Source organism: Astyanax mexicanus, unplaced genomic scaffold (genome assembly GCF_023375975.1).
Source record: "Astyanax mexicanus isolate ESR-SI-001 unplaced genomic scaffold, AstMex3_surface scaffold_67, whole genome shotgun sequence".
NCBI lineage: Eukaryota > Metazoa > Chordata > Actinopteri > Characiformes > Acestrorhamphidae > Astyanax > Astyanax mexicanus.
In genome coordinates, this window is record NW_026040077.1 from 65,001 (window position 1) to 75,000 (window position 10,000).

A 10,000-nucleotide genomic window follows, 5' to 3' on the forward strand; every position below is an offset into this window, starting at 1 on the left:
GTCCAACTTGGTCTACCAGTGGTAGGCTCGAAAAGTCGAAAAAATGACTAAGTCCAACTTGGTCTACCAGTGGTAGGCTCGAAAAGTTGAAAAAATGACTAAGTCCCACTTGGTCTACCAGTGGTAGCTCCGAAAAGTCGAAAAAATGACTAAGTCCAACTTGGTCTACCAGTGGTAGCTCCGAAAAGTCGAAAAAATGACTAAGTCCAACTTGGTCTACCAGTGGTAGGCTCGAAAAGTTGAAAAAATGACTAAGTCCCACTTGGTCTACCAGTGGTAGCTCCGAAAAGTCGAAAAAATGACTAAGTCCCACTTGGTCTACCAGTGGTAGGCTCGAAAAGTCGAAAAAATGACTAAGTCCAACTTGGTCTACCAGTGGTAGGCTCGAAAAGTCGAAAAAATGACTAAGTCCCACTTGGTCTACCAGTGGTAGCTCCGAAAAGTTGAAAAAATGACTAAGTCCAACTTGGTCTACCAGTGGTAGCTCTGAAAAGTCGAAAAAATGACTAAGTCCAACTTGGTCTACCAGTGGTAGGCTCGAAAAGTTGAAAAAATGACTAAGTCCAACTTGGTCTACCAGTGGTAGGCTCGAAAAGTCGAAAAAATGACTAAGTCCAACTTGGTCTACCAGTGGTAGCTCTGAAAAGTCGAAAAAATGACTAAGTCCAACTTGGTCTACCAGTGGTAGGCTCGAAAAGTTGAAAAAATGACTAAGTCCCACTTGGTCTACCAGTGGTAGGCTCGAAAAGTTGAAAAAATGACTAAGTCCAACTTGGTCTACCAGTGGTAGGCTCGAAAAGTTGAAAAAATGACTAAGTCCCACTTGGTCTACCAGTGGTAGCTCCGAAAAGTCGAAAAAATGACTAAGTCCCACTTGGTCTACCAGTGGTAGGCTCGAAAAGTCGAAAAAATGACTAAGTCCAACTTGGTCTACCAGTGGTAGGCTCGAAAAGTCGAAAAAATGACTAAGTCCCACTTGGTCTACCAGTGGTAGCTCCGAAAAGTTGAAAAAATGACTAAGTCCAACTTGGTCTACCAGTGGTAGCTCTGAAAAGTCGAAAAAATGACTAAGTCCAACTTGGTCTACCAGTGGTAGGCTCGAAAAGTTGAAAAAATGACTAAGTCCAACTTGGTCTACCAGTGGTAGGCTCGAAAAGTCGAAAAAATGACTAAGTCCAACTTGGTCTACCAGTGGTAGCTCTGAAAAGTCGAAAAAATGACTAAGTCCAACTTGGTCTACCAGTGGTAGGCTCGAAAAGTTGAAAAAATGACTAAGTCCCACTTGGTCTACCAGTGGTAGGCTCGAAAAGTTGAAAAAATGACTAAGTCCAACTTGGTCTACCAGTGGTAGGCTCGAAAAGTTGAAAAAATGACTAAGTCCCACTTGGTCTACCAGTGGTAGCTCCGAAAAGTCGAAAAAATGACTAAGTCCCACTTGGTCTACCAGTGGTAGGCTCGAAAAGTCGAAAAAATGACTAAGTCCAACTTGGTCTACCAGTGGTAGGCTCGAAAAGTCGAAAAAATGACTAAGTCCCACTTGGTCTACCAGTGGTAGCTCCGAAAAGTTGAAAAAATGACTAAGTCCAACTTGGTCTACCAGTGGTAGCTCTGAAAAGTCGAAAAAATGACTAAGTCCAACTTGGTCTACCAGTGGTAGGCTCGAAAAGTTGAAAAAATGACTAAGTCCAACTTGGTCTACCAGTGGTAGGCTCGAAAAGTCGAAAAAATGACTAAGTCCAACTTGGTCTACCAGTGGTAGCTCTGAAAAGTCGAAAAAATGACTAAGTCCAACTTGGTCTACCAGTGGTAGGCTCGAAAAGTTGAAAAAATGACTAAGTCCCACTTGGTCTACCAGTGGTAGGCTCGAAAAGTTGAAAAAATGACTAAGTCCAACTTGGTCTACCAGTGGTAGGCTCGAAAAGTTGAAAAAATGACTAAGTCCCACTTGGTCTACCAGTGGTAGCTCCGAAAAGTCGAAAAAATGACTAAGTCCCACTTGGTCTACCAGTGGTAGGCTCGAAAAGTCGAAAAAATGACTAAGTCCAACTTGGTCTACCAGTGGTAGGCTCGAAAAGTCGAAAAAATGACTAAGTCCAACTTGGTCTACCAGTGGTAGGCTCGAAAAGTTGAAAAAATGACTAAGTCCCATTTGGTCTACCAGTGGTAGCTCCGAAAAGTCGAAAAAATGACTAAGTCCAACTTGGTCTACCAGTGGTAGGCTCGAAAAGTTGAAAAAATGACTAAGTCCCACTTGGTCTACCAGTGGTAGGCTCGAAAAGTTGAAAAAATGACTAAGTCCAACTTGGTCTACCAGTGGTAGCTCTGAAAAGTCGAAAAAATGACTAAGTCCAACTTGGTCTACCAGTGGTAGGCTCGAAAAGTCGAAAAAATGACTAAGTCCAACTTGGTCTACCAGTGGTAGGCTCGAAAAGTTGAAAAAATGACTAAGTCCAACTTGGTCTACCAGTGGTAGGCTCGAAAAGTTGAAAAAATGACTAAGTCCCACTTGGTCTACCAGTGGTAGGCTCGAAAAGTTGAAAAAATGACTAAGTCCAACTTGGTCTACCAGTGGTAGGCTCGAAAAGTTGAAAAAATGACTAAGTCCAACTTGGTCTACCAGTGGTAGGCTCGAAAAGTCGAAAAAATGACTAAGTCCAACTTGGTCTACCAGTGGTAGGCTCGAAAAGTTGAAAAAATGACTAAGTCCAACTTGGTCTACCAGTGGTAGGCTCGAAAAGTTGAAAAAATGACTAAGTCCAACTTGGTCTACCAGTGGTAGGCTCGAAAAGTTGAAAAAAATGACTAAGTCCAACTTGGTCTACCAGTGGTAGGCTCGAAAAGTTGAAAAAATGACTAAGTCCCACTTGGTCTACCAGTGGTAGGCTCGAAAAGTTGAAAAAATGACTAAGTCCAACTTGGTCTACCAGTGGTAGCTCTGAAAAGTCGAAAAAATGACTAAGTCCAACTTGGTCTACCAGTGGTAGGCTCGAAAAGTTGAAAAAATGACTAAGTCCCATTTGGTCTACCAGTGGTAGCTCCGAAAAGTCGAAAAAATGACTAAGTCCAACTTGGTCTACCAGTGGTAGGCTCGAAAAGTTGAAAAAATGACTAAGTCCCATTTGGTCTACCAGTGGTAGCTCCGAAAAGTCGAAAAAATGACTAAGTCCAACTTGGTCTACCAGTGGTAGGCTCGAAAAAGCTGAAAAAATGACTAAGTCCAACTTGGTCTACCAGTGGTAGGCTCGAAAAGTCGAAAAAATGACTAAGTCCAACTTGGTCTACCAGTGGTAGGCTCGAAAAGTTGAAAAAATGACTAAGTCCAACTTGGTCTACCAGTGGTAGGCTCGAAAAGTTGAAAAAATGACTAAGTCCCACTTGGTCTACCAGTGGTAGGCTCGAAAAGTTGAAAAAATGACTAAGTCCAACTTGGTCTACCAGTGGTAGGCTCGAAAAGTTGAAAAAATGACTAAGTCCAACTTGGTCTACCAGTGGTAGGCTCGAAAAGTCGAAAAAATGACTAAGTCCAACTTGGTCTACCAGTGGTAGGCTCGAAAAGTTGAAAAAATGACTAAGTCCAACTTGGTCTACCAGTGGTAGGCTCGAAAAGTTGAAAAAATGACTAAGTCCAACTTGGTCTACCAGTGGTAGGCTCGAAAAGTTGAAAAAAATGACTAAGTCCAACTTGGTCTACCAGTGGTAGGCTCGAAAAGTTGAAAAAATGACTAAGTCCCACTTGGTCTACCAGTGGTAGGCTCGAAAAGTTGAAAAAATGACTAAGTCCAACTTGGTCTACCAGTGGTAGCTCTGAAAAGTCGAAAAAATGACTAAGTCCAACTTGGTCTACCAGTGGTAGGCTCGAAAAGTTGAAAAAATGACTAAGTCCCATTTGGTCTACCAGTGGTAGCTCCGAAAAGTCGAAAAAATGACTAAGTCCAACTTGGTCTACCAGTGGTAGGCTCGAAAAGTTGAAAAAATGACTAAGTCCCATTTGGTCTACCAGTGGTAGCTCCGAAAAGTCGAAAAAATGACTAAGTCCAACTTGGTCTACCAGTGGTAGGCTCGAAAAAGCTGAAAAAATGACTAAGTCCAACTTGGTCTACCAGTGGTAGCTCTGAAAAGTCGAAAAAATGACTAAGTCCAACTTGGTCTACCAGTGGTAGGCTCGAAAAGTTGAAAAAATGACTAAGTCCCATTTGGTCTACCAGTGGTAGCTCCGAAAAGTCGAAAAAATGACTAAGTCCAACTTGGTCTACCAGTGGTAGGCTCGAAAAGTTGAAAAAATGACTAAGTCCCATTTGGTCTACCAGTGGTAGCTCCGAAAAGTCGAAAAAATGACTAAGTCCAACTTGGTCTACCAGTGGTAGGCTCGAAAAAGCTGAAAAAATGACTAAGTCCAACTTGGTCTACCAGTGGTAGGCTCGAAAAGTTGAAAAAATGACTAAGTCCAACTTGGTCTACCAGTGGTAGCTCTGAAAAGTCGAAAAAATGACTAAGTCCAACTTGGTCTACCAGTGGTAGGCTCGAAAAGTCGAAAAAATGACTAAGTCCAACTTGGTCTACCAGTGGTAGGCTCGAAAAGTTGAAAAAATGACTAAGTCCAACTTGGTCTACCAGTGGTAGGCTCGAAAAGTTGAAAAAATGACTAAGTCCCACTTGGTCTACCAGTGGTAGGCTCGAAAAGTTGAAAAAATGACTAAGTCCAACTTGGTCTACCAGTGGTAGGCTCGAAAAGTTGAAAAAATGACTAAGTCCAACTTGGTCTACCAGTGGTAGGCTCGAAAAGTCGAAAAAATGACTAAGTCCAACTTGGTCTACCAGTGGTAGGCTCGAAAAGTTGAAAAAATGACTAAGTCCAACTTGGTCTACCAGTGGTAGGCTCGAAAAGTTGAAAAAATGACTAAGTCCAACTTGGTCTACCAGTGGTAGGCTCGAAAAGTTGAAAAAATGACTAAGTCCAACTTGGTCTACCAGTGGTAGGCTCGAAAAGTTGAAAAAAATGACTAAGTCCCACTTGGTCTACCAGTGGTAGGCTCGAAAAGTTGAAAAAATGACTAAGTCCAACTTGGTCTACCAGTGGTAGGCTCGAAAAGTTGAAAAAATGACTAAGTCCAACTTGGTCTACCAGTGGTAGCTCTGAAAAGTCGAAAAAATGACTAAGTCCAACTTGGTCTACCAGTGGTAGGCTCGAAAAGTTGAAAAAATGACTAAGTCCCATTTGGTCTACCAGTGGTAGCTCCGAAAAGTCGAAAAAATGACTAAGTCCAACTTGGTCTACCAGTGGTAGGCTCGAAAAGTTGAAAAAATGACTAAGTCCCATTTGGTCTACCAGTGGTAGCTCCGAAAAGTCGAAAAAATGACTAAGTCCAACTTGGTCTACCAGTGGTAGGCTCGAAAAAGCTGAAAAAATGACTAAGTCCAACTTGGTCTACCAGTGGTAGCTCTGAAAAGTCGAAAAAATGACTAAGTCCAACTTGGTCTACCAGTGGTAGGCTCGAAAAGTTGAAAAAATGACTAAGTCCCATTTGGTCTACCAGTGGTAGCTCCGAAAAGTCGAAAAAATGACTAAGTCCAACTTGGTCTACCAGTGGTAGGCTCGAAAAGTTGAAAAAATGACTAAGTCCCATTTGGTCTACCAGTGGTAGCTCCGAAAAGTCGAAAAAATGACTAAGTCCAACTTGGTCTACCAGTGGTAGGCTCGAAAAAGCTGAAAAAATGACTAAGTCCAACTTGGTCTACCAGTGGTAGGCCCGAAAAAGCTGAAAAAATGACTAAGTCCCACTCGGTCTACCAGTGGTAGGTCGAAAAAGTGCGAAATTTTTCTAAGTCCCCACTTTTGGTCTACCATTTCACGCCAAAAACTAGTGAGGGTGGCGAGCTCCAGGATTTCTGACCCCCTTCGCCCGACTCCCTTGCCCGACGAAGGTGCACTCCGGTCGGCCTCGGAGCGAGTTCGCCCGCGCTCTGGAGGATTTTTCGTCGGGGGGTTTTTCAAAGGGGTGCCGTCGGACTGTTGAGGAGAGTGGCAATCTATAGGGGTCCAAGCACTGGAGATGATTCTCCATTCATTTCTAAGCATGGCAGAGCTTAAATAAAGCCCCATTAATAGTTCCAAAGCGGATTTTTGGACACTATAACACGGACCCGATCCTACCCGACCATGAAGCTCCGCAGGTCGGCCTCCGTCCCGCCCCCCCGCCCCCCAGGCGGTACGGAGGAAAAACCAAAACTTCCAGAGACGGTTCCAGGGGGGGTATCTCTTTTATTATTTTGACCCGACCGAATGGACTACCGAGCCCGCCTGGGTAGGCAGCCGCGCGGCCCTCCGTGGCCACTGTGCGCGGTGCGTTCCTACCCGACCCAGCGGGTTAGCCTCCAGGGGGGTCCTCCGTCAGGGGGAGGACCTTTCCGAACCTATCCGAGGGAGTCGTAGACGGCCCGTCTATATATCAATCTGCCCTAACACGATAACCGGTCGGCCCGGAGCCGTCGGACTCGGATGCCTCGGGTGGTCCTCGCGCCCAACCGAGCTCCAGCACCCGGCTTCAAAAAGCTCCGGACCCCCGGTTTCGGAACGAGCGTTTCCTTGTTATCCCCGAAGCAAGCGGGAACTCGCGCAGCGGAGTTGCCACACTAATTTCCACTGGGAGCAATGAGGGGTGAGCTCGGACGAGCCTCTCCGCCCGTCCCCCCCTCCCCGGGGGGTCTTCGGACGGTACGGGGCCGATCCCTCTCCCCTCTAAGAACCAATGGTTTTTTCTGTGACAAAAACCACTCGCAGCAACCTGGTTGATCCTGCCAGTAACATATGCTTGTCTCAAAGATTAAGCCATGCAGGTCTAAGTGCACACGGAAGGTACAGTGAAACTGCGAATGGCTCATTAAATCAGTTATGGTTCCTTTGATCGCTCCACACGTTACTCGGATAACTGTGGTAATTCCAGAGCTAATACATGCAAACGAGCGCTGACCGGTCCTCTCTCGGGGGGGCCGGGATGCGTGCATTTATCAGACCCAAAACCCACCCGGGGGGACCCGCGAGGGTTTCCCCCGGCCCTTTGGTGACTCTAGATAACCTCGGGTCGATCGCGCGCCCACCGCGGCGGCGACGTCTCATTCGAATGTCTGCCCTATCAGCTGTCGATGGTAGCATAGGGGGCTACCATGGTGACCACGGGTAACGGGGAATCAGGGTTCGATTCCGGAGAGGGAGCCTGAGAAATGGCTACCACATCCAAGGAAGGCAGCAGGCGCGCAAATTACCCATTACCGACACGGTGAGGTAGTGACGAAAAATAACGATGCAGGTCTCTTTCGAGGCCCTGTAATCGGAATGAACGTATCCTAAACACATGGGTGAGGACCCATTGGAGGGCAAGTCTGGTGCCAGCAGCCGCGGTAATTCCAGCTCCAATAGCGTATATTAAATTTGCTGCAGTTAAAAAGCTCGTAGTTGGACTTCGGGAGTGGGCTGGCGGTCCGCCGCGAGGCGAGCTACCGCCTGTCCCAGACCCTGCCTCCCGGCGCCCCCCGGATGCCCTTGGTTGGGTGTCCGGTCCTCAGGGGTCCGGAGCGTTTACTTTGAAAAAATCAGAGTGTTCAAAGCGGGCACCAAACTCGCCTGAATGCCTGAGCTAGGAATAATGGAATAGGACTCCGGTTCTATTTTGTGGGTTTCCTGAACCAGGGCCATGATTAAGAGGGACGGCCGGGGGCATTCGTATTGCGCCGCTAGAGGTGAAATTCTTGGACCGGCGCAAGACGGACGAAAGCGAAAGCATTTGCCAAGAATGTTTTCATTAATCAAGAACGAAAGTCGGAGGTTCGAAGACGATCAGATACCGTCGTAGTTCCGACCGTAAACTATGCCGACCCGCGATCCGGCGGCGTTATTCCCATGACCCGCCGGGCAGCGTGCGGGGAAACCAGAGTCTTTGGGTTCCGGGGGGAGTATGGTTGCAAAACTGAAACTTAAAGGAATTGACGGAAGGGCACCACCAGGAGTGGAGCCTGCGGCTTAATTTGACTCAACACGGGGAACCTCACCCGGCCCGGACACGGAAAGGATTGACAGACTGATGGCTCTTTCTCGATTCTGTGGGTGGTGGTGCATGGCCGTTCTTAGTTGGTGGAGTGATTTGTCTGGTTAATTCCGATAACGAACGAGATTCCTTCGTGCTAAATAGTTACGCGGCCCCCCGCGGTCGCGGTTAACTTCTTAGAGGGACCAGTGGCGTATAGCCACGCGAGATGGAGCAATAACAGGTCTGTGATGCCCTTAGATGTCCGGGGCTGCACGCGCGCCACAATGGCCGGGCCAGCGTGTGCCTACCCTACGCCGAGAGGCGCGGGTAATCCGCTTAAACCCGTTCGTGACGGGGATTGGGGATTGCAATTATTCCCCATGAACGAGGAATTCCCAGTAAGTGCGGGTCATCAGCTCGCGCTGATTAAGTCCCTGCCCTTTGTACACACCGCCCGTCGCTACTACCGATTGGATGGTTATGTGAGGTCCTCGGATCGGCCACGCCGGGGCTCCTTCGCGGGGCCTTGGTGCTGTGCTGAAAAGTCGATCGAACTTGATCATCTAGAGGAAGTAAAAGTCGTAACAAGGTTTCCGTAGGTGAACCTGCGGAAGGATCATTACCGGGACTTGGGTTGGTAGTGCCTCCCAGTAGGCGCGACTCCCATTTCCACCAACAAAAATGTTCAAGCCACGGCCCGACGTTGGGAACTACAGGGATTCCCTTCGGCCTTTTAATGACTTGATCGAAAAACGGTGTCCTGAGCAAAAACGTGTTTTACGGCCAAAGGGAGACGGGTACCTGGCCCCCGAAGTCCGTCTGCGGGGTTTCTTACTCCGGAGGCGGCTCGGCGGCGCGGTTTGATGACCCCGAGTTCGCTTAGGCGTTCCGGGGCGCCCGTACCCGCGGCTGCCGTAAAACATTATTTCAAACCGTCACTTTTTGTGTCTGTTGGTTACATGGCTTCGAAACAAAAACAACCATAAAGAGTACAACTCTTAGCGGTGGATCACTTGGCTCGTGCGTCGATGAAGAACGCAGCCAGCTGCGAGAACTAATGTGAATTGCAGGACACATTGATCATCGACACTTTGAACGCACATTGCGGCCCCGGGTCAATCCCGGGGCCACGCCTGTCTGAGGGTCGCTATTCCAATCTATCGGACCTTTTCGTTCCGTCTCCCTCTTCCCTCCGGGGAAGAGTTAAGAGACGGTTCGAGGGGACCGCGGCTGGAGGTTCGCAGGTGCCCGCACCTTCGTCTTCCTAAAAGCAGACTCGGTCAGGTTCCCTTCTCGTTCGGGACTCGACAAAAGCCGCTCGACGGGCTTGATCGCGGGGGAAAAGACTTTCGTCCACCCCTCTCGCCTTCGTCTCCGTTGCCCAGCGATGGGTCTCGGAGGCCGGCTTTCCACACACCGTCCTCTACCGTTCCTCGTTCCGGCGAGGGGAGAGGTGGCGGCGATCCGTGGAGAGACGTCGTAGCGACGGCTGCCGGTGGGTTTTACCCTCTCTGGCTGCCCGTTATGCGCGCCGTCTCTCCGTCGGCGGATCTCCGTCCTCCCTCTCCTTTTCGTTCGGGCCGAGAGCGCGGCAAAAGAGAGGTTGGTAGGATAGCTCCGGTAGAAGGCGAAGAGGGGGGGCTTAAGTTTTTTTCTTCCCGTTTTCATCCTTCGTCCTCCGGCCGAATCGAACCTCCCCGTCTCGAAAGGGTTCCTCCGAACGGTTTCCAGCCAGACCGCGAGGGGTGGTTCCCGCCCTCCCTCGCGGCGGCGTACGCCTGGCGACGACAGCCCTTCGAGCGCGACCTCAGATCAGACGAGACGACCCGCTGAATTTAAGCATATTACTAAGCGGAGGAAAAGAAACTAACAAGGATTCCCCTAGTAGCGGCGAGCGAAGAGGGAAGAGCCCAGCGCCGAATCCCCCGTCCTTCACGGGCGTCGGGACATGTGGCGTATAGAAGTCCGTATCTCTCGGC

The 10,000-nt window shown here is 48.6% G+C and overlaps 2 non-coding genes and 1 pseudogene across 2 annotated transcripts; all 3 read left to right on the plus strand.

Annotated features, from left to right (window-relative positions):
* Positions 1 to 6,779: 6,779 nt before the first annotated feature.
* LOC125798634 (18S ribosomal RNA) lies at positions 6,780 to 8,643 on the plus strand. The gene has a single exon (XR_007437427.1). It is a non-coding gene; the product is annotated as an 18S ribosomal RNA (ribosomal RNA).
* A 371-nt stretch (positions 8,644 to 9,014) lies between these two features.
* Positions 9,015 to 9,168, plus strand: LOC125798644 (5.8S ribosomal RNA). Its single transcript, XR_007437436.1, has one exon. It is a non-coding gene; the product is annotated as a 5.8S ribosomal RNA (ribosomal RNA).
* Positions 9,169 to 9,823: 655 nt separating this feature from the next.
* LOC125798641 (28S ribosomal RNA) overlaps positions 9,824 to 10,000 on the plus strand; it is a 5,394-nt pseudogene continuing 5,217 nt past the window's right edge.